Source organism: Triticum aestivum, chromosome 5B (genome assembly GCF_018294505.1).
Source record: "Triticum aestivum cultivar Chinese Spring chromosome 5B, IWGSC CS RefSeq v2.1, whole genome shotgun sequence".
NCBI lineage: Eukaryota > Viridiplantae > Streptophyta > Magnoliopsida > Poales > Poaceae > Triticum > Triticum aestivum.
Window position 1 is genome coordinate 672,207,669 of NC_057807.1, and position 18,592 is coordinate 672,226,260.

The window sequence follows — 18,592 nt, forward strand, 5'->3', positions numbered from 1 at the left end:
TTAGATTCGGCTATGTACATTTTTTTTCTTAAGAAATTTCTGTTACTTTTCATAATGCATTGCGCTGATTGGGCAACACCGTAGTCCGTAGGCCATGAGCCTCCACTCCACTTCGAGGAGGACCATGAGCCTCCGCTCCGCCCAGATTCCCAATCCCCTCGCTGTAGCCAGGCTCCAAAATCCCCCCCAGTCTCTTTCCAGATTCCACCCAGACCTAGCGACCACCGTACCATGGCAGCACCGCCGCCGGCGATCCCGGACGACCTCGTCGAAGAGATCCTCCTCCGCCTCCCGCCCGACCACCCCGCATTCCTCCTCCGCGCCTCCATTGTCTGCAAGGACTGGGCCGGCATCGTCTCTCGCCCGCCCTTCCGCCGCCGCCTCCACGACCTCCACCGGACACCACCCCTCCTCGGCTTCCTCCGCCGCCTCCACGAGCTCCACCGGACACCACCCGTCCCCGGCTTCCTCCGCTGCTTAGTCCGCGGCCTCGTCCCCCACTTCATCCCCACCACCGCCTCGTCCTTCTCTCCCGCCGTCCCGGACTGGCACTCCTGGCGGGCCCAGGACTGCCGCCATGGCCGCGCCCTCTTCATCTCCACGGGAGAGGGTACTCTGGAACTCCTCCTGTGGGAGCCAACCACGGGCGCCCAGCAGCGCGTGCCGATGCCCGCGGCGTTCGGGAGCAGGAACTACTTCCCGATGGCGGCTGTGTTGTGCGCAGCGGATGGGTGCGACCATCGCGACTGTCTCGGGGGTCCTTTCCGAGTCGTCTTCTCCTTCTCAGACGACCCCGATGAGGAGGATTTTGACCCAGAGGAGGAGGAGGAGGAGGAGGAGGAGTGGGTTAGGTCGCTGACCGTATACTCGTCCGAGACTGGCACCTGGGGAGAGCTGACCTCGGTGCTCAGCAAGTTCCAAATTAACTACCAACAATATTCCAGCCTGCTCGTTGGCAGCTCTTTGCTCTACTTCAGGGGCACGCCCGAATATAAGTCAATCACGGAGTATGACATGGCAAGGCACACTTTGACCGTATTCGAGCCACCAGGCGACTGCTCCGAAGTCGGATGTAACCTCATGCCGATGGAGGATGGCGGATTGGGAGTTATCGGAGGCTTGTTCGATCAGCATGTCAAATTGTGGACAAGGGAGGCGGGTGACGGCACTGATGCACGATGGGTGCTGAGCCGGGAAATCTGCTTGGACAATTTGCTCCCAATTAGTAGTGCTCCTAGTGACGCGCGCCGTGGAGTGGGGCGAGTGGTGAGGTTTGTTGAGGGAGCAGATGTCATTCTCGTTAGCACGGATGCTGGCCTGTTCACAGTTGAGCTACAATCAGAGCATGCGAGGAAGGTCTGCAATTACGGTGGCTTCGATGATTTGATTCCAGTTGTCGGTTTCTACACTCCTGTGCCCAGAGGTGAGCACCAGAATCTTCTGGCATTGAAGCCCAATAAGGAAGCAGGCGGTGAGGAGGAGAAAACGGTAGATCAGGCGCAGCTGCTGTTCGACAAGGGGTCCAATGCAATCAAGGAGGGGACTTTGTCAACACCTTCGAAAGCATCAGCCATGGCCACAATATGAGGTGAGGGTTCTACTCCAAAACACTTTCACCTATTCCGTGCCACTCAACATTTGTATAGATGGCATTGTCAAAGGAAACTTCTCTTTAGTTTGGTACTTGTTTAGAGCGGTACTAGATGTTCTACGAGGAGGAGGTTGCCAAGCCGTATTTATCTTCCTTTTTTGTTTGGCGGCGAGCACGACCGAGTGTGTTGGCGTTTCAGAGGTTCAATGAGACGAATTAGCGTTAGTGTGGCATCTTTTGTGATGATTAGTGTGATGTGATGAGCTCATGAGCATTCAATCAAAGTGCAATTATTGGAGTGATAGATGTTATCATGCTTCCTCTGTCCGGAAATGACTGTCGCTCAAACGGATGTATGTTTGAGCGACAATTAATATGGTAGGGACTAGGGAGGAAGTATTAGAAGAGTTTTATGCCTCTGGTGCTGGCTAGTTGTAAATATCTCATCGATGTGCCGTTTATTGGTATGGTACCTCGTAAATTGTACTTCATAATATGTGCAAACACTAGCTAGTTGTTAGAAACCAAACTCAACAGAACATAGTAGCACCTAGTGTCATTAAAACAGATGATGGTATAATTGTAGCAGCGCTACACAACTTCCATGGCCTCATGTCATTTATATAACCTTAACAGTTATAAACTGAAAATTCACCCCTTTGTTTTCATCTAGGGTTCCTTGTTATGGACAAGGTGCTCTGGAGGGTGCTAGTATGCTGAACAAACATGGATGTGCCTTGCTAACGAAAGATTCTTCGGGTGATATTCCCAAGAGTGCACCAAATGAAGAATCCGTGAAGGGTACAACCAGCAAAGATGATGCCAGGAACTTGGTAACCTCTGATAGCAATGTTGAGGGTGCTCCATCTTCAGAGAAAGGTGAGTCTGAATAATCTACCGTATCTCATTGTTCCTTCCTCAAGACCATTGTCAGTGCCAGGGCTGCACCATTGTGTGGTGAAATGCCTGCTTGATTTCCCTGAGTATGCATTGTTCTCTAGGTGTTGTATGGCATATGGAATGATTGCTCAAAGAAGTTGCTGAATTAATTGAACCCACAATTTTAATATGGCATTGCGATCCCCTCTATGCAGTCATATAACCCACATAAAACAATGGTCATGTACTTCTGCATGTGCAAAGTAATATTCTTGTTTGGGATTTGCAACTGAATATAAATTATCTCTTGAATTTACACCATCATTCTGGACCATTTAACTTCTACTACTGGTTGTTACTCAATTCTGTAGTATAGATAGTAGATGGCATCTAAAAAGCACGGACACGGGGACGGAAAGACGGGGATACGCATATGGGGATACGGGATACGACATCTTCCAAAAACAGCCATTCAGGGATACGGCGAGTATATATATAATAAAATAAAATATGCCCTGTAATATAGTCAGAAAATCCCATTTGGTGTCTCTTTTATCAAGTGCTTGATTGATCCTCATCCCCCATGTCATGTTGTCATTGCAAGCTGCATCCATCTTGCAAAATACATCAAACACAAACAGTAAAGAAGATTAGAAGACAAGACATAATTGGAAGACAATACAAGCATGAGCAGCAGCAGCAGCAGCACTGACATAAGCGGCAGCACAAGCAAGCAGCAAGCCAGCAAGCAGCATCCAGCAGAGCAAATCTGAAGAATAAAAGAGGAAGAGGTTGAGAAAAGAGGAGAGGGGAGAGGCTGCTGGGTTACCTGCGAGGCTGGGGGTAGCGCCAACACCCAGCGGTCAGCGGCGGCGAGGAGTCCAGGCGGCTTACGGTGCGTTCCAGTGCGACCTGGGAGGCTGGGAGGGAGTATGGGAGTACCTCGTCCTTAAGACGAGAGCGCGCGGGAGTTCCTGCAAAATAGGATAGGTATGGGTTTGGGCTGAGGCTGTTTTCGGCCAGGCCGTGTCCCAAACGTATCCCGCACGTGTCTCGGTGTATCCCTGCATTTTTTCTTTTTTTTTTTAAAAAAATATATCAAATTCGGGGTATACTGCAAAATTCGAGTATCCTGGCGTATACCCATATCCCGCCGTATCAGAACGGCAGTTCGGCATTTACAGGCGTGTCCGTGTTTTGTAGGATGTTATTGTAGAAATCAATATGCTTTTGGTTTTATAGTGTTCTTGTTTTAATGGTTAGATCATATTTTCAAACGTGTATGCCATATATCATCTAGTTGTCTTATAATTTGTATAGACCTGTTTTATTATTTTTATCTTTCTTACCAATGAATTATAGATATGGAACTATTGAGCATCAGCTTGGGGGCTTAATTTTCTTTCTATCTTGCAGTTAACTGTCTAAATCGTGTACTTGTATCGGGTAGGTTTTGCTGCATAAAAGCAACCTTTTTTAGCTATCATGTATGTTGAGTAACGTTATTGTATTAGGAAATATAGGTTAGACTAGGAAATATTCTGGCTTGTCTTGTACTCCAAGTAGATCATGTACTCCTATATATATGCCTACGAGGCTCAAGCAATACAACAACTATTCCACCAAATCTCCCTCTCCCTTCTAACATGGTATCAGTTTCCGGGTTCTAAACCCTAGCCGTCGCCGCTTCCGCACCCGCGCGCCGTCCCCGGGGCGGTCGGTCTCCCTGACCGCCGCCGGGGGCCGCGCCGCCCGTACCTAGGGTTCGTCCGCCGACCGTGTTGGCCGGCTGCCCTAGAGAGTCTTTTCCCCGAGCCCTTGCTCCGGGGTTTTCTCTCTCCCGCCGGTCATCTTGATCGTCGGTTTATTTTTGGTTTTCGGATCAAATCTTGATCGGTTTGCGTCGCCCACCGCCGCCGTCGACCCCGTGCGCCTCTACTCCAACACCGGCGCGATCGGCCGGCTTCTTCACCGACCCGGCGGCCTCGCGCGTCGTCCGCGCGTCTGCCCGCCGGTCGCCCCGACCCGGCGGCCTCGCGCGTCGTCCACGCGTCTGCCCGCCGGTTGCTCCGACCCGGTGGCTTCGCGTCATGCGGCGGCCCTTCACCGCTGCCGATCTTTCGCCGGCCCGCCCGTCGATCTACGCCGGCCATCACCGCCCTGCTCCGACCGGGACTCCTGCATCACTCGACCCGACGGCCTCGCGCCATGCGGCGGCCAATCATAGCCGCCCTGCCGCCCGCCGTCGTCGGCTTCATCTCGGACTCCGCCGCCACCCCGTCTTCACCGAGCGGCGTCCCCGACCTCGCGCTCGATCGGATTGATCACCCGCCCGCCGCCACGATCCGCCTCATCTACGCCGTGTGATCGACCTGGCCTGTCGGTTGCGCGCGCCTCCGCAGGTCCCGTGAAGATCGTCCCCGAGTTCAGCGCATCCCTCCACCGATCGAGCAACGGGCTGCCGCTGCGTCGCCCCGTCGGGCCGCAGCGCCGCCGCCCCGTGGTTCTTCTCCCGGCTGCACTGCGTCGCCCCTTCGGGTCGTTGTGCCGCGGCCCGCGGTCCACCGCCGTCTCGAGGCCGTCCGCTCCTGGTCGTCCCCGTGGCTGCACCGACCCTCGCGCCGCCGCTGCGTCTCCCCGTCGGGCCGTAGGGAGCGTGGCACGCGGTCCACGCCGCCGTCCCGAGGCCGTCCCCGCGGTTGCACCGACCCGCGCTCCTCCGCCGCGCCGCCCCTTCGGGCTGTCGCGTCGTGGCCTGCGGTCCCCGCCACCGCCCGAGGTCTTCCTGCCGTCGCCCTGACCCGCCTGTCGCCGCTGCGTCGCCCCTTTGGGCCGTAGCGCCGCGGCCTTCGGTCCACTCCGCCGTCACCGTGTGTCGACCTCCCGTGGTATGCGCCGCGCCGTCTCCCTTGGCGCGGGAACGCCACCGTCCGCGCCGGTCTTCGTCACGCTGTCAGGGTTCTTCGCCTACTTCGAGCACCGCCGCCGCACTTTTAACCTAGCCGCCGCCGCCGCCGTCAGGCCGCCGCCGCCGCTCTTCTTTGGCTGCCGCCGCCGCTACCTCTGTAGCCGCCGCAGCCGCCCGTCCACCCCCTTCATCTTCGTCCAGCACCAGCCCGTCGCCAGCGTCGCCGTCATCTACCCCGACCGCTTCATCTACTCCGACAACTGCGGGCAACATTGGCCCCGCGCCGATTGGCGCCGCAACCGTCGTCGAGTCCTTCTCTGCTGGCCTCTCAAACTTCTTCGACATGGCGTACAACTCGTGCAGGTCCTCGTCTACGCATGCCCGGTGCTGGCAACACTGATGTGTGCCTTCATCCACGACGTGTCCCCAGGCCTGGCAAGCCTGGTCGGCTCTTCGTCAACTTCGTCTTCGTCCATCTACGCATGCCTGGTGCTGGCAACACCGGTGCGTGCCTTCGTCCACGATGTGTCCCCGGGCTTGGCAAACCCGCCGCGACGCGTCGTCAACATCATCTCCTTCCTAGCGCACCACTACTTCGACACCACTGCGCCCACGACTAACTCGGCGCCTCCTTGCGCCCGCGGCTCCACGGCGACTTCCTCGACACCGGCTACCCCATCTCGACATCGACCACGACATTCTTTGCACGGCTACCTCGACCACGGCTTCACCACCCACGCTCTCGGCTACATCGACAAACGGCACAAAGGGCTACCGCCTGCTTAAGCAACCTCGTCGGTTTTCACTCCAGCCACGACTCCGCGATGCATCGACCGTTACGACTGTGGGGGGTGTCTGTCGGCTTGCCCTCGGATTATTCTCCAGTCTCACTGTCTGCGTCGCTACCGTTGTGACTGCGAGGGGATGTTGAGTAACGTGATTGTATTAGAAAACATAGGTTAGACTAGGAAATATTCTGGCTTGCGTTGTACTCCAAGTAGATCATGTACTCCTGTATATATACCTACGAGGCTCAAGCAATACAACAACTATTCCACCAAATCTCCCTCTCCCTTCTAACAATGTACAACAAATTTACACAGTAAAGTGAATATCCAATGGTTATCAGTGTTAGGAAGGTAACTTGTGTATTCAATCGATCGTAATAGTGAGATGATACAGACTGCCAATCGTTGCTACGGGCGTGCATGAGTCTTATCTGTGGAGATACTTCCTTTGCTTGTGTTGTCATATATATATATATATCTAGCAAACTGCCAAATGCCCACTGAAGACTGAACTGTCTATCAGACTGCTGTCCACAAGTTAAAATTACCTCCTTCGCTTGTTCTTCAGATTTGGAAGAGAGTATTAAAACAACAGCGAGAGGATGAGGAGAGGAAGCTTCAACACAAGGCAAAGAAGGATGCAAAGAAGGTAAAGTGCAACCATTTGTGTATACCATTGCCTGCTTTTACAATCAGTTTTCAATCAACATGAGATTTACTGTCAATAGTACAGTGGGCTGTTGAAAATCGATAGAATTCATAATGACTGGATATAAACTGGTTCCAGAAACAGCAGGAGATTCTGGAGTCGAAGTAAATGCTCTTTCAGGCGGTATCTTTTGGTCGGCGTGTGGCTGCCGAAGATATGGTCGTGGGCTCGTCGCTATATGCACCTTGATCTGAAGATAGCGAGCGCCAGACACAACTCTATGATGCAAAGCTGCGTGGGTGGAGATTTTGAAAAGAAAATGTTTGTAATGCAAGGGAACTTATTATTGTAGCGACCAGACTCTGTAATGAACATGTTACCTTGTCGTGCACTGGTGATTATCTGAGAAGCATTCCGTCTTTGAGAAATATGATAACTATCTGCCAGAAGATAATTGGTGGTGGTTAAGGTACTCTGTTTTTCCTTTGTTTCTCAAGACTCGGTTCTTCTACTCTTTCTGGTTTATGTCCGAACTGTTTTCTTGGAAGGATTTCATTTCAGAGCAAGTAAATATCATATGCATTGTAGCTAATTCTGAGACGTAGCGCAGGCCATTGGGTGAAGGATATGTTTGGAGGCAGGTAGTGCACTCTTATTCCCAAATCAGCATTTGTTCCTGGAACATAGTGACAATTTAATTAGTTTCGTGAAAGGCGATTTTTCCTTATGCAATATATCAGCTAGTTTATGGGTTATGGGTTAGATCATAGTTTCAAGCATGTATGCCATATATCAGCTAGTTGCCTTATAAGTTTATATATACTTATTTAATTATTTAGCTTTTTTACCATTGAATTATAGATATGGATATATGAAGCATCAGCTTGGGGGCTTAATTTTCTTTCTTTCTTGCAGTTAACTGTCTAAATCATGTGCTTATATCGGGTAGGTTTTGCTGCAAAAAAGTAACATTTTCTTAGCAGCCATGTACTACAAATTTACACAGTAAAGTGAATATCCAGTGGTTATCAGCGTTAAAGGTAACTTGTTTATTCCATCGTAATAGTGAGATAATACAGACTGCCAATCATTGTTACGGGCATGCTTGAGTATCATCTGTGGAGATACTTCCTTTGATCGTGTTCTCGTATATATCTAGCAAACTGCAAAATGCCAACTAAAGACTGAACTGTCTATCCCAGACTGCTGCCCGCAAGTTAAAATAACCTCCATCGCTTGTTCTTCAGATTTGGAACAGAGGCTATTAAAACATACACCAAGAGGATGAGGAGAGGAAGCTTCAACACAAAGCAAGGAAGGATGCAAAGTAGGGTAAAGTGCAACCATTTGTGTATATCATTGCCTGCTTTTACAATCAGTTTTCCATTCAACATGAGACTTACTGTCAACAGTCCAATGGGCCGTTGAAAATCGGTAGAATTCATAATGACTGGATATAACCTTGTTTCAGAAAGAGCAGGCTGGCCAGGCTACGGAGATTGACCCATGATGTTTGTTGGCTTGTTTCTATCATGGATTTTGGAGTCGAAGTGAATCCTGCTTCAGGTGGTATCTTTTGGTCGGCGTGTGGCTGCTGAAGACATGGTCGTGGGCTTGTTATATGCAGCTTGATCCCAAGATAGCGAGCGCCCGACGCAACTCTATGATGCGAAGCTGCGGGAGTGGAGATTTTGAAAAGAAAATCTTTGTGATGCAAGGAGCTTAATATTGTAGCGATCAGATTATAGTGAACGGGCTACCTTGTTGTAAACTGGCGATCATCTGAGAAGCATTCCATCTTGGAGAAATATGATAACTATGTGCAAGAAGAAAAATTGGTGGTTAAGTAATCTGTTTATCATCTGTTTCTGAAGACTCGGTTCTTCTACTCTTTCTGGTTAAACAAATAATATTGATAACTGTTTGGATTTTCTTTCTAGAAAGGATTTCATTTTAGAGCAAGTAAATATGCATTGTAGCTAATTCCAGGATGCATTGGGTGAAGGATGTGTTTCAAGGCAGGTAGTGTATTCTTATTCTCAAATCAACCTTTGTTCCTGGAACATAACAATTTAATTAGTTTAGCCAAAGGGGATTTTCTGTTCACACAGCAGCAGAGTGTTGTGCAATTGTTTGGCAAGCATAGCTGCTTTGCCGGCTTGCTGGGTGTCATCATCAGCAAGGAGCCCTCCCCTGACACTCACTGCACGGGGTACCTTGCCAGCCTCAGCTCCGAGGGTCAGGGCCTGCACGACCCATTCATCAATCTTTGGTGGGTGCCCGGCCCATAATAAACGATGGGCCGACGTGCTCGGGCCACTCGTCGTCAGGGCAGGGGTGTGCCGGTCGTGGATGCGTCTGCTCCCTCTCATCCCTCTTTCCCCGACAGCGTGTGTGCTGACACAGCTCCGGTGATGTTCGAGGCGGGACCTATGTTGCGATTTTGTCGGCCGGGGGCGTCATTTTGGACCAAAGCCGATCACTTTGGCTGGTCTTGGGGGTGTCTTGATGCAGGGTGGTGGCCGTGGTGGCGGGAGGTGCGACATTCGTGGGCGGAGCGTGCGTCTCAAGTGTGGGCAGGCAGCCATGGCCACGCGGGTGGCTTGGTTGCGGGTGGTTGGCGGAGCTGGGGTGCGGCAGAGGGGTGTGAGGGTCGGGGTACATCACTTGCCCCGTCCTTGTACTGGCAGAAGACGGTGGCGTCCGCGGACATCATATCCTTCATGAAGGTTTTGTCGTCGTGTTCCCATTTCTTTCGTGATGTGGTGGGTGAAAACGTGATCTATGGTGACGGCTATCCTAGCTTGTATCCTTGTGGGAGGCACTCTCTTAGAGTCCTTGCTCCTTCATTGTCCCTCTAACCTCTACTCGGTTGATTGCTCACGGTGGAGGTCTCCGTCGGCTCCAGGCGGTTCTTCTTCGCGCATCTATAGTTATCTCATTAGTCGTTGGGGTGGTGTGGCGGTGCTTGGCACCTTTGTACCTGCCCTTGGACGTGTGTTATGTGTGATGGAGCGTGTGTTTGTATCGGTTTGTTTGTTGGTCGGTTCTTTATATATATAATAATGTGGGGCAATTTTTTTGGATATATGTGCATTTTTTTCCAGAAATTGTTGTTACTTCTGGATTGCGCTGCACAACACCGTAGGCCTCTGGTTTTTCAGGTTGAAACATAATCACGAGGTTCAGAAACTGCCTGTTGAGGTTGACACGAACCATCCATTAGGCCAACTCCAGGGCACGACCACAAATGGACGTCCGTTTTGCGTGGATTCTATCCGTTTGGGTAGGACAATGGGGTCGTGTTCGGGCCTATCCTGGAATGCGGTGGCCGTGCGCTCAGCGCGGCCGCATCCTTTGGCCCCATCCTGTCCGCCACGGCCAAAAATGCCCATATAGTCATATTTCAATGTTTAAAACAAGTTTGCATGTCCAAATAAAAATAGTTTTACAACCCAGTCGAAATTGTCTCCAAATAAAATAGTTTTACAACCATATCGAAATTGTCTAGAATGAACCAACACATCTATTGGTTGCCAATGTGAGCCCACACGTGCTCAACCAAGTCATTTTGAAGATCCAAATTAGTGTGCCAATCACACATTTCATGATGAAATTGGGCAAATTGTTCAAACGTGGTCTGTTCTTGGTGCAGGGGCTCAACATTTTCACCTTGATAATCAAATCCTTGGTCGAAGATGCTGTCATCACGCTCCTCCTCGACGATCATATTGTGCATGATCACACAAGCAGTCATCACCTCCCAAAGCTTCCCTTCATCTCATGTCAGCGCAGGGTATCGAACGATACCCCATCGGGATTGAAGCACACCAAAAGCACGTTCCACATCCTTTCTAGCACTCTCTTGCATTTGGGAAACTTCTCACCTTGGGGGTTCGAGATTGTCTTCACAAAAGTTGACCATTAAGGATATATACCATCAGCTAGGTAGTATCCCTTGTTGTACTGGTGGCCGTTGATCTCAAAGTTGACAGGTGGAGAGTGGCCTTCTGCAAGCCTTGCGAAGACTGGAGAACGATGCATCATGTTGATATCATTGTGAGAACCTGCCATGCCGAAGAATGAATGCCATATCCAAAGATCATGTGAAGTCAACGCTTCTAATATGCGAGTGTACGCTTTAACATGCCCCTTGTCACTAGTATAAAAAGGGTCATTCGTCCCGGTTTGTGAGGGCCATTTGTCCCGGTCCCCGAACTGGGACTAAAGGGTCGGTACTAAAGCCCTGTACCTTTAGTTCCGGTTCGCCCAGGAACCGGGACAGATGGGGCTCCACGTGGCCGCTGCCGCTTGTGCAGGCAGGGGGCCTTTTGTCCCGGTTGGTCCCGGTTGGTGCCACCAACCGGGACCAAAAGGCTTCCACGCGTCAGCAGTTCAGAGGCTGGGTTTTTTGTTTTTTTCTGAAGGGGGGGGGGGTGAGGAGGTTTGGGGGTTTTATGGGGTTAATTTAGGGGTTTCATATATTGTGTTAGCTAGCTAATAGAGAGAAGTGTCCTCTCTTATCTCCATGCTTGGTCGACGCTACGTACTATATGTATAGAAAGGACTCGACACGCTAGCTAGCTAGTAAGAAAATGAATGAAACCATTAAGTACCGAAGATCGTCATGAACATATACACAGAGAGAAGTGATCGACCTCTCCTCCGATAGATTGGTCGAATAACAAGTTTTCGTATACACACACACACACACACACACACACAATATAAGATCTCTTACAAAATCCCCTAACATCTGAACTCAACTTCCAGTCGATGACGTGGTCAACAAAGAATCCCGCCAATTCCTCTTGAATTGCTCGTATGCGATCTTGTGGTAGGAGTTCATCCCGCATCTGCCACATCTAATTTTAAGAAGGGGGTCAATACATATATATGAATGAAACTCAACACAAATGATGGTAATAAAATGAAATTGTGAATATTATTGCTTACGCACTTCATATTGTTGTTTAGAGTAGCCCCGCTCACAGGTGGTGTGGTGGATGAACTCGCAAATGTAGTATCCACAGAAATCATTCCTGGGTTCCTGCCACAACCACTTTACAAGAAACAGAGGTCAGTCAAACTGATAAGCAAGCATGCTAAATGGTATTGATGAAACTAGCTAGAATCAATGGAAGATGTGCGGAACTAGCTAGTAGCTAGTACTTAATTTCGGGTGGTTAAATTGCAGCTGCGCCGGCAGTCCCGGAGCTTGCGCAGTGAACTTTTTCCAAACCCTGCCAGACAAAGAAAACAATTACTTGATATCAGGAAATGTACAAAGTTGACGATATGGTGCGAAAATGATCGATTGAACTTACTTCTCGAGCATTTTAGTCATGGTCGCATACTCCTCCGGAATTTTTTGTTTGGAGTCTATGACGGTTACTAGTCCCTGTTCAAGCTTAATCTCTAGCAGAATAAAGTGGAAGTTGCGCACACATGCATAACTCATCAATTACATTACTATAACCTCGAGTAATAAGGAAAACTGAATATGCACAAGACAGTAACACTCACCTGTATTCGCAAGGAAAGAGTATTGTAGCTTTGCTTTGATTTCGAAGTAACGATGCGAGCAAGTTGGCCTCGGTTAGTTTGGCATCATGTTTAACACTCCATTCATCCATGAGATTTATGTTAATGAACCCAATATCACCTACTTGTCTTTTCTTCAATTCGGCGATCTTCAATCTGCATAATATAGTGAGGATAATTATATATACATGCAACAAAAGAGCTGAGCTATATATAGGGACTTAATTAATTACAGAGAAAGTAGTACTTACACACAGTAGCAAGTGATGGTGTTTTATCGAGGGACTTTTGATTGAAAAACTGGAAGAACTCCTCATATGGAACTAAAAACACATCAATTCCAACGAGGTCGTGCTCCTCTTTAACTCTCAGCGACAAAGTATTTTTCCCAGACTTCCTGTAGATGTCCATGTACCAATCATGAAATTCGCATCATCGTTGTTAGGGAAGTATCAGGTCTGATGAGAGGCTTCCCGTGCTCGAATCTTAATGTCTCCACCTCCATTGTTTCAAAAAAATTTGCATCATCGCCGGTCATGTAATCTCCAGAATTGGTACCGGGCAGCATCCCCGGAAGATTAGCGACGATATTATCGCTAGACACATTGAGCGGGGGGCACGATTGCTTCGCTTGTTCGCCGAGCTGGGGAATTTGTTTCCCTTTTCTTTGTTTTGCTAGCCTTTGATCACTACAAGTACTTCCTGACCGCTTCGCTTCCTTATATGTCCTTTCAATGATGCGGTCATAGTTGGATTTCAGTGGAGGCGGTGATGGTCACTGCAGGGCCTCCAAAGTGCGCTTCGCTTTCACCGGATCTATCTTCTCCTCCGGAGGTGGATGTTTCTTAGCTTTTACTGATTCAAAGAAGTCGTTCACTTGGCCTTGAATGACCTGCTCCTTTTCCTCCACGGTCAGCTCGTATGGTAACTTCTCTAGAGGCTTGAGAGACGATGGAGCAAATCTGTATTGCCTCCCGCCTTCGGCTGTACTGCTAGACGCCGGAGCAGTCAGAGCGGTTGCGGCTGTCTTCTTTCGTTGCTGAAGACGCAAAGCAACCGGAGGCGGACTACTACGACGCGCCGGAGCAGCCGGAGCGACTGCATCTGTGTTCCGCCATCGCTTATGAGGCGGCGAAGGAGGAGGCGGGCTGCTCGGACGCGCCAGAGCAGGCGGAGAAGGAGGCGGAGTACTGCCGCCCTCACGCGCCGGAGCAGGAGGTGGAGTGCCCTGCTGATCACTCGCCGGAGGAGGAGGAGGAGGCAGAGTGCCCAGCTGATAGCAGAAGCCGTGAAGTTCAGAAGCTTGATGTGCTCCTTCCGCCATAGACACAGAGTATGCATAGCAAGACCCAGCTGAGTCTCCCCATCACCTGTAGGGTGGTCAAGCTGGAGCTCCTCAAATCCCTCTATTATTTCGTCCACCATCACAACAGCATAGCCTTGTGGAATCGGACTGCAGTGAAAAGTTGCTCCGGGTGAAGGAGGGAACACAGAGCCGCCAGCCGCCTTGACTTTGAGCTGAAGCCATTGCGTCATAAGGTGGCACTGGTGTGAATCCGTGATAAAATCCACGGGTAGCTAGGACCCGTCAAGTCAGGCTGCTGAAGGAGCTCGGTGGAAGCCATGCTGCTTCTCCGCTGAGATGGCGGGGTAGCTTCTGGGGTAGCTTCTTGGGCAGGATCTCACAACTGCTGGTTCTCAACATCTCGTTCCGCTAGCTTTCTTACCCTTGCCTTAAGCTCCTGCAATTCGCTCTGCTCCACTTTCCTCTTCCTCTCTTGGCATTTGTAACCACCTGCATCGGGAAACCCAGCCTTCGATGGAGCGGAGCCTGGCGTGCCTCGTGTTCGTCTAGGGTGCTCAGGATTCCCGAGGGCCCTTGTGAGCTCGTCATTCTCTCTGTCGGGAACGAATTTCCCTTCCCGCACTTCGTTAATTGCTTTCCTAAGCTTCGTGATGGGTGTTGCAAGTTGCTCATCCGTCCAGCAACACTTCCCTGTTTCAGGGTCCAATGTTCCACCAGCCCCGAAGAACCAAGTCCTACAACGGTCTGGCCAGTGCAATGTCTCTGGTTCGACCCCTTTAGCAATCAGGTCCTGCTCAGCCTTGTCCCACAACAGCCGGGCTTTGAGGTAGCCACCTGACCCAGTGAGATGGTGATGCTCCTTCTCTGCAGCATTTATCTTGTTAGTCACTGACATCTTCTTACTCCTCTCTGATGTCTTATTGGCCACAAATGAGAGCCAGTGATCTCTTATCTTCTCAAATCGGCCGGAGAATTCTGGAGTCTTGTCTTGGTCGACATACATTGCTTTCAACTCATTCTTCCACCTCCTGAATAGATCTGCCATCTTCTTGAGAGCACATGACTTGATCAATGGCTCTATAACTGGATTCTCCGGATCCTCCTCTTCCGGTAGGGTGAAATTTACCTTCAGCGCTTTCCAAAGATCTTCTTTTTGTCTATCTTCGACAAAAGAAACTTGAAGCTCTTCCTTCTTAGGCTCATTCCGTAGCTCGATGTTGATCGGGATCATGTCCCTAACAAGAACCCCGCACCGAGCAGAAAATGTTTCCTTGGTCCGGAGGGGTTTAATCGGTTGGCCATCGCGCTCGATTTTTGTGATCGTGAACCTTTCATTCGGGCGCAACTTTTTCTTCGGGTGAGGGAGTCCTGGTTTAGGGGGTGTCCGGATGGCTGGACTATGACCTTTGGCCGGACTCCCGGACTACGAAGATACAAGATTGAAGACTTCGTCCCGTGTCCGGATGGGACTTTCCTTGGCGTGGAAGGCAAGCTTGGCGATACGATATGAAGATCTCCTCCCATTGTAACCGACTCTGTGTAACCCTAGCCCTCTCCAGTGTATATATAAACCGGAGAGTTTTAGTCCGTAGGACGAACAACAATCATACCATAGGCTAGCTTCTAGGGTTTAGCCTCTCTGATCTCGTGGTAGATCAACTCTTGTACTACCCATATCATCAATATTAATCAAGAAGGAGTAGGGTTTTACCTCCACTGAGAGGGCCCGAACCTGGGTAAAAACATCGTGTCCCTTGTCTCCTGTTACCATCCGCCTAGACGCACAGTTCAGGACCCCCTACCCGAGATCCGCCGGTTTTGACACCGACATTGGTGCTTTCATCGAGAGTTCCTCTGTGTCGTCACCTTTAGGCCCGATGGCTTCTTCGATCGTCAACCACGACGCAGTCCAGGGTGAGACTTTTCTCCCCGGACAGATCTTCGTATTCGGCGGCTTCACACTGCGGGCCAACTCGCTTGGCCATTTGGAGCAGATCGAAAGCTACGCCCCTGGCCATCAGGTCAGGTTAGGAAGCTTAAATTACACGGCCGACATCCGCGGGGACTTGATCTTCGATGGATTCGAGCCACGGCCGAGCATGCTGCACTGTCCCGATGGGCATCATCTAACTCTGCCACCGGACAGCGCCCAGAGTGCCGCCCGGGTGTCCGCTCCGACCATTAGCTCGGAGCCGACTGCGCTAGTCGGGGACGGACGGTTGGACGCCGGCCCAGGAGCCGCAATCTCTACGGCGATAGAGCCGAATACCAGCCTAGTCCTTTCCAAGGCCCGTGACTCCAAGGTGCCGGACTCCGTTCCGGACTCCGAATCTTCTGCACCCCTTCCGATCGAACCCGATTGGGCTCCGATCATGGAGTTCACCGTCGCGGACGTCTTTCAGCACTCGCCCTTTGGCGATATCCTGAACTCCCTCAAGTCTCTCTCTTTGTCAGGAGAGCCCCGGCCGGACTATGGTCAGCAGGGTTGGGATGCGGACGACGAAGAAATTCGAAACCCACCCACCACCCACTTTGTAGCCACTGTCGACGATCTAACCGACATGCTCGACTTCGACTCCGAAGACATCGACGGTATGGACGCCGATGAAGGAGACGACCAAGAACCAGCACCTATAGGGCACTAGAAAGCCACCTCATCACACGAGGTATACATGGCAGACACACCTAAAAGAAACGACGACCAGGATCAAAAGGGCGCAACCAGGGATCGCTCCCTGGAAAAACAATCAAAGCGGTGGCGTAAGCGCCGCGCCAAGCCCCACCTCGACAAAGACCCAACCATAGAGCAGGGCGAATCGACGGAAGACGAACATGCCATCGAGCAACCGTCCAAACAGGGCGGACAATCCGAACAACCCGTCCCTGAGAAAGATAATAGTCCGGACGACCTCACACCGGACAAGTTGCTGGAACATCAGAACCTCCACCAAAGGCTCGTTGCCACAGCACGTAGCCTGAAAAAGCAGAAGCGGAGGCTCAAAACAGCGGAAGATGCACTCAGGATCAGATGGGGCAAAGTACTCAATACCGCACACAAGTACGGCAACAGTCGTCACACAAAGAGCTATCCGAAGCGGAAATTACTACCGGAATTTGATGAAGAGGCCCTAGAGCCCCCACAGTCAAAAAACAAGGAAGCCACCACGTCGGATAGACGACCCCACGATCGATCTCAAGCGACAAAGGGCGCCGCACTCAATACGGCGCGCGATCCGCCCAAGGATTCGCATCAAAAAACTGGCCCAACCAGATCCATCTATGGGCCAAGAAAGCAAGCTCCAGTGAGCAATGCAATGCAAAAAATATCCGAACATCACGGCACACCTACATACAGGGGCGCCGCACATCCCCTATGTTTTACCGATGAGGTACTGGATCATGAATTTCCAGCAGGATTCAAGCCCGTGAACATAGAAGCATATGACGGAACAACAGACCCTGGAGTCTGGATCGAGGATTATATCCTCCACATACACATGGCCAGAGGAGATGACCTTCACGCCATAAAATACTTACCCCTTAAGCTCAAAGGGCCAGCCCGGCATTGGATTAAAAGCCTTCCCGAAAACACCATGGGAAGTTGGGAAGCGCTCGAGGACGCTTTCTGGGAAAATTTTCAAGGGACCTATGTCTGACCTCCAGATGCAGATGATCTGAGTCATATAACTCAGCAGCCCGGGGAGTCAGCCCGGAAACTCTGGAACAGATTCCTTACTAAAAAGAATCAGATAGTCGACTGTCCGGACGCCGAGGCCCTAGCAGCTTTCAAACATAGCGTCCGAGACGAATGGCTCGCCAGACACCTCGGCCAAGAAAAGCCAAGAACAATGGCCGCATTAACAAGCCTCATGACTCGCTTTTGCGCAGGAGAGGATAGCTGGTTGGCAAGAAGCAGCACCAGCGACCCGAGTACATCCGAACTCAGAGATGGAAACGGGAAACCGCGCCGTAACAAAGAACAGCGCCGGATCAAGGATAACAGCCCGAGGAGCACGGCAGTCAACGCCGGATTCAGAAGCTCTCGGCAAATTCAGAAAAAGCCGCCCCCCAAAGATGACAGGGACGAGCTGTCTAACCTCAACAAAATCCTGGACAAAATATGTCAAATCCACAGTACCCCCGGGAGACCTGCAAACCATACCCACAGAGATTGTTGGGTCTTCAAGCAGTCCGGCAAACTCAACGCCGAACACAAGGGGCTCGACACACCAAGCGAGGATGACGACGCACCCCACAAGCAGAACACCGGAGAACAAAAGAAGTTCCCACAAGAAGTCAAAACAGTAAATTCACTCCAGATGACAAAAGGGAAAAACAGAACGGCGCTTACGAAGACACGCATCATACGGCCAGCCCCAGAGGAGCACCGCCACTGGTTGTTACAACCAATCACCTTCGATCATCATGATTACTCCAGAGGGGCCCGGAACGCAGACCGGACCGCCTTGGTCTTGGATCCGATTATTGACGGATTCCAATTTACACAAGTCCTTATGGACGGCGGCAGTGACTTAAACCTGTTATATCAGGACACAATCCGCAAACTAGGGGTAAACCCAGCTATAATTCGCCATGGCAACACTTCCTTTCAAGGAGTCACGCCGGGTCCAGTTACCCAGAGTATGGGTTCCCTTTCGTTAGAAGTCACGTTCGGCTCACCCGACAACTTCCGAAGCGAAAAGCTAACCTTCCACATCGCCCCATTCATAAGTCGCTATCAAGCGCTACTGGGACGTGAAGCTTTCGCCCGCTTTAACGCAATACCGCATTATGCATCCCTTACACTTAAAATGCCCGGTCCACGAGGCATCATCTCATTAAAGGGAAATATAAATTGATCCCCAAAGTACGGGTAATAGTGCGGCCGCCTGGACAGCCGCACACTAATCCAGCCCTACTATCCCGG

The 18,592-nt window shown here is 50.7% G+C and overlaps 1 pseudogene; it reads left to right on the forward strand.

Moving 5' to 3' along the window:
• Positions 1 to 79: 79 nt before the first annotated feature.
• Positions 80 to 4,148, forward strand: LOC123114091 (uncharacterized; annotated as a pseudogene).
• The last annotated feature ends 14,444 nt before the right edge of the window (positions 4,149 to 18,592 follow it).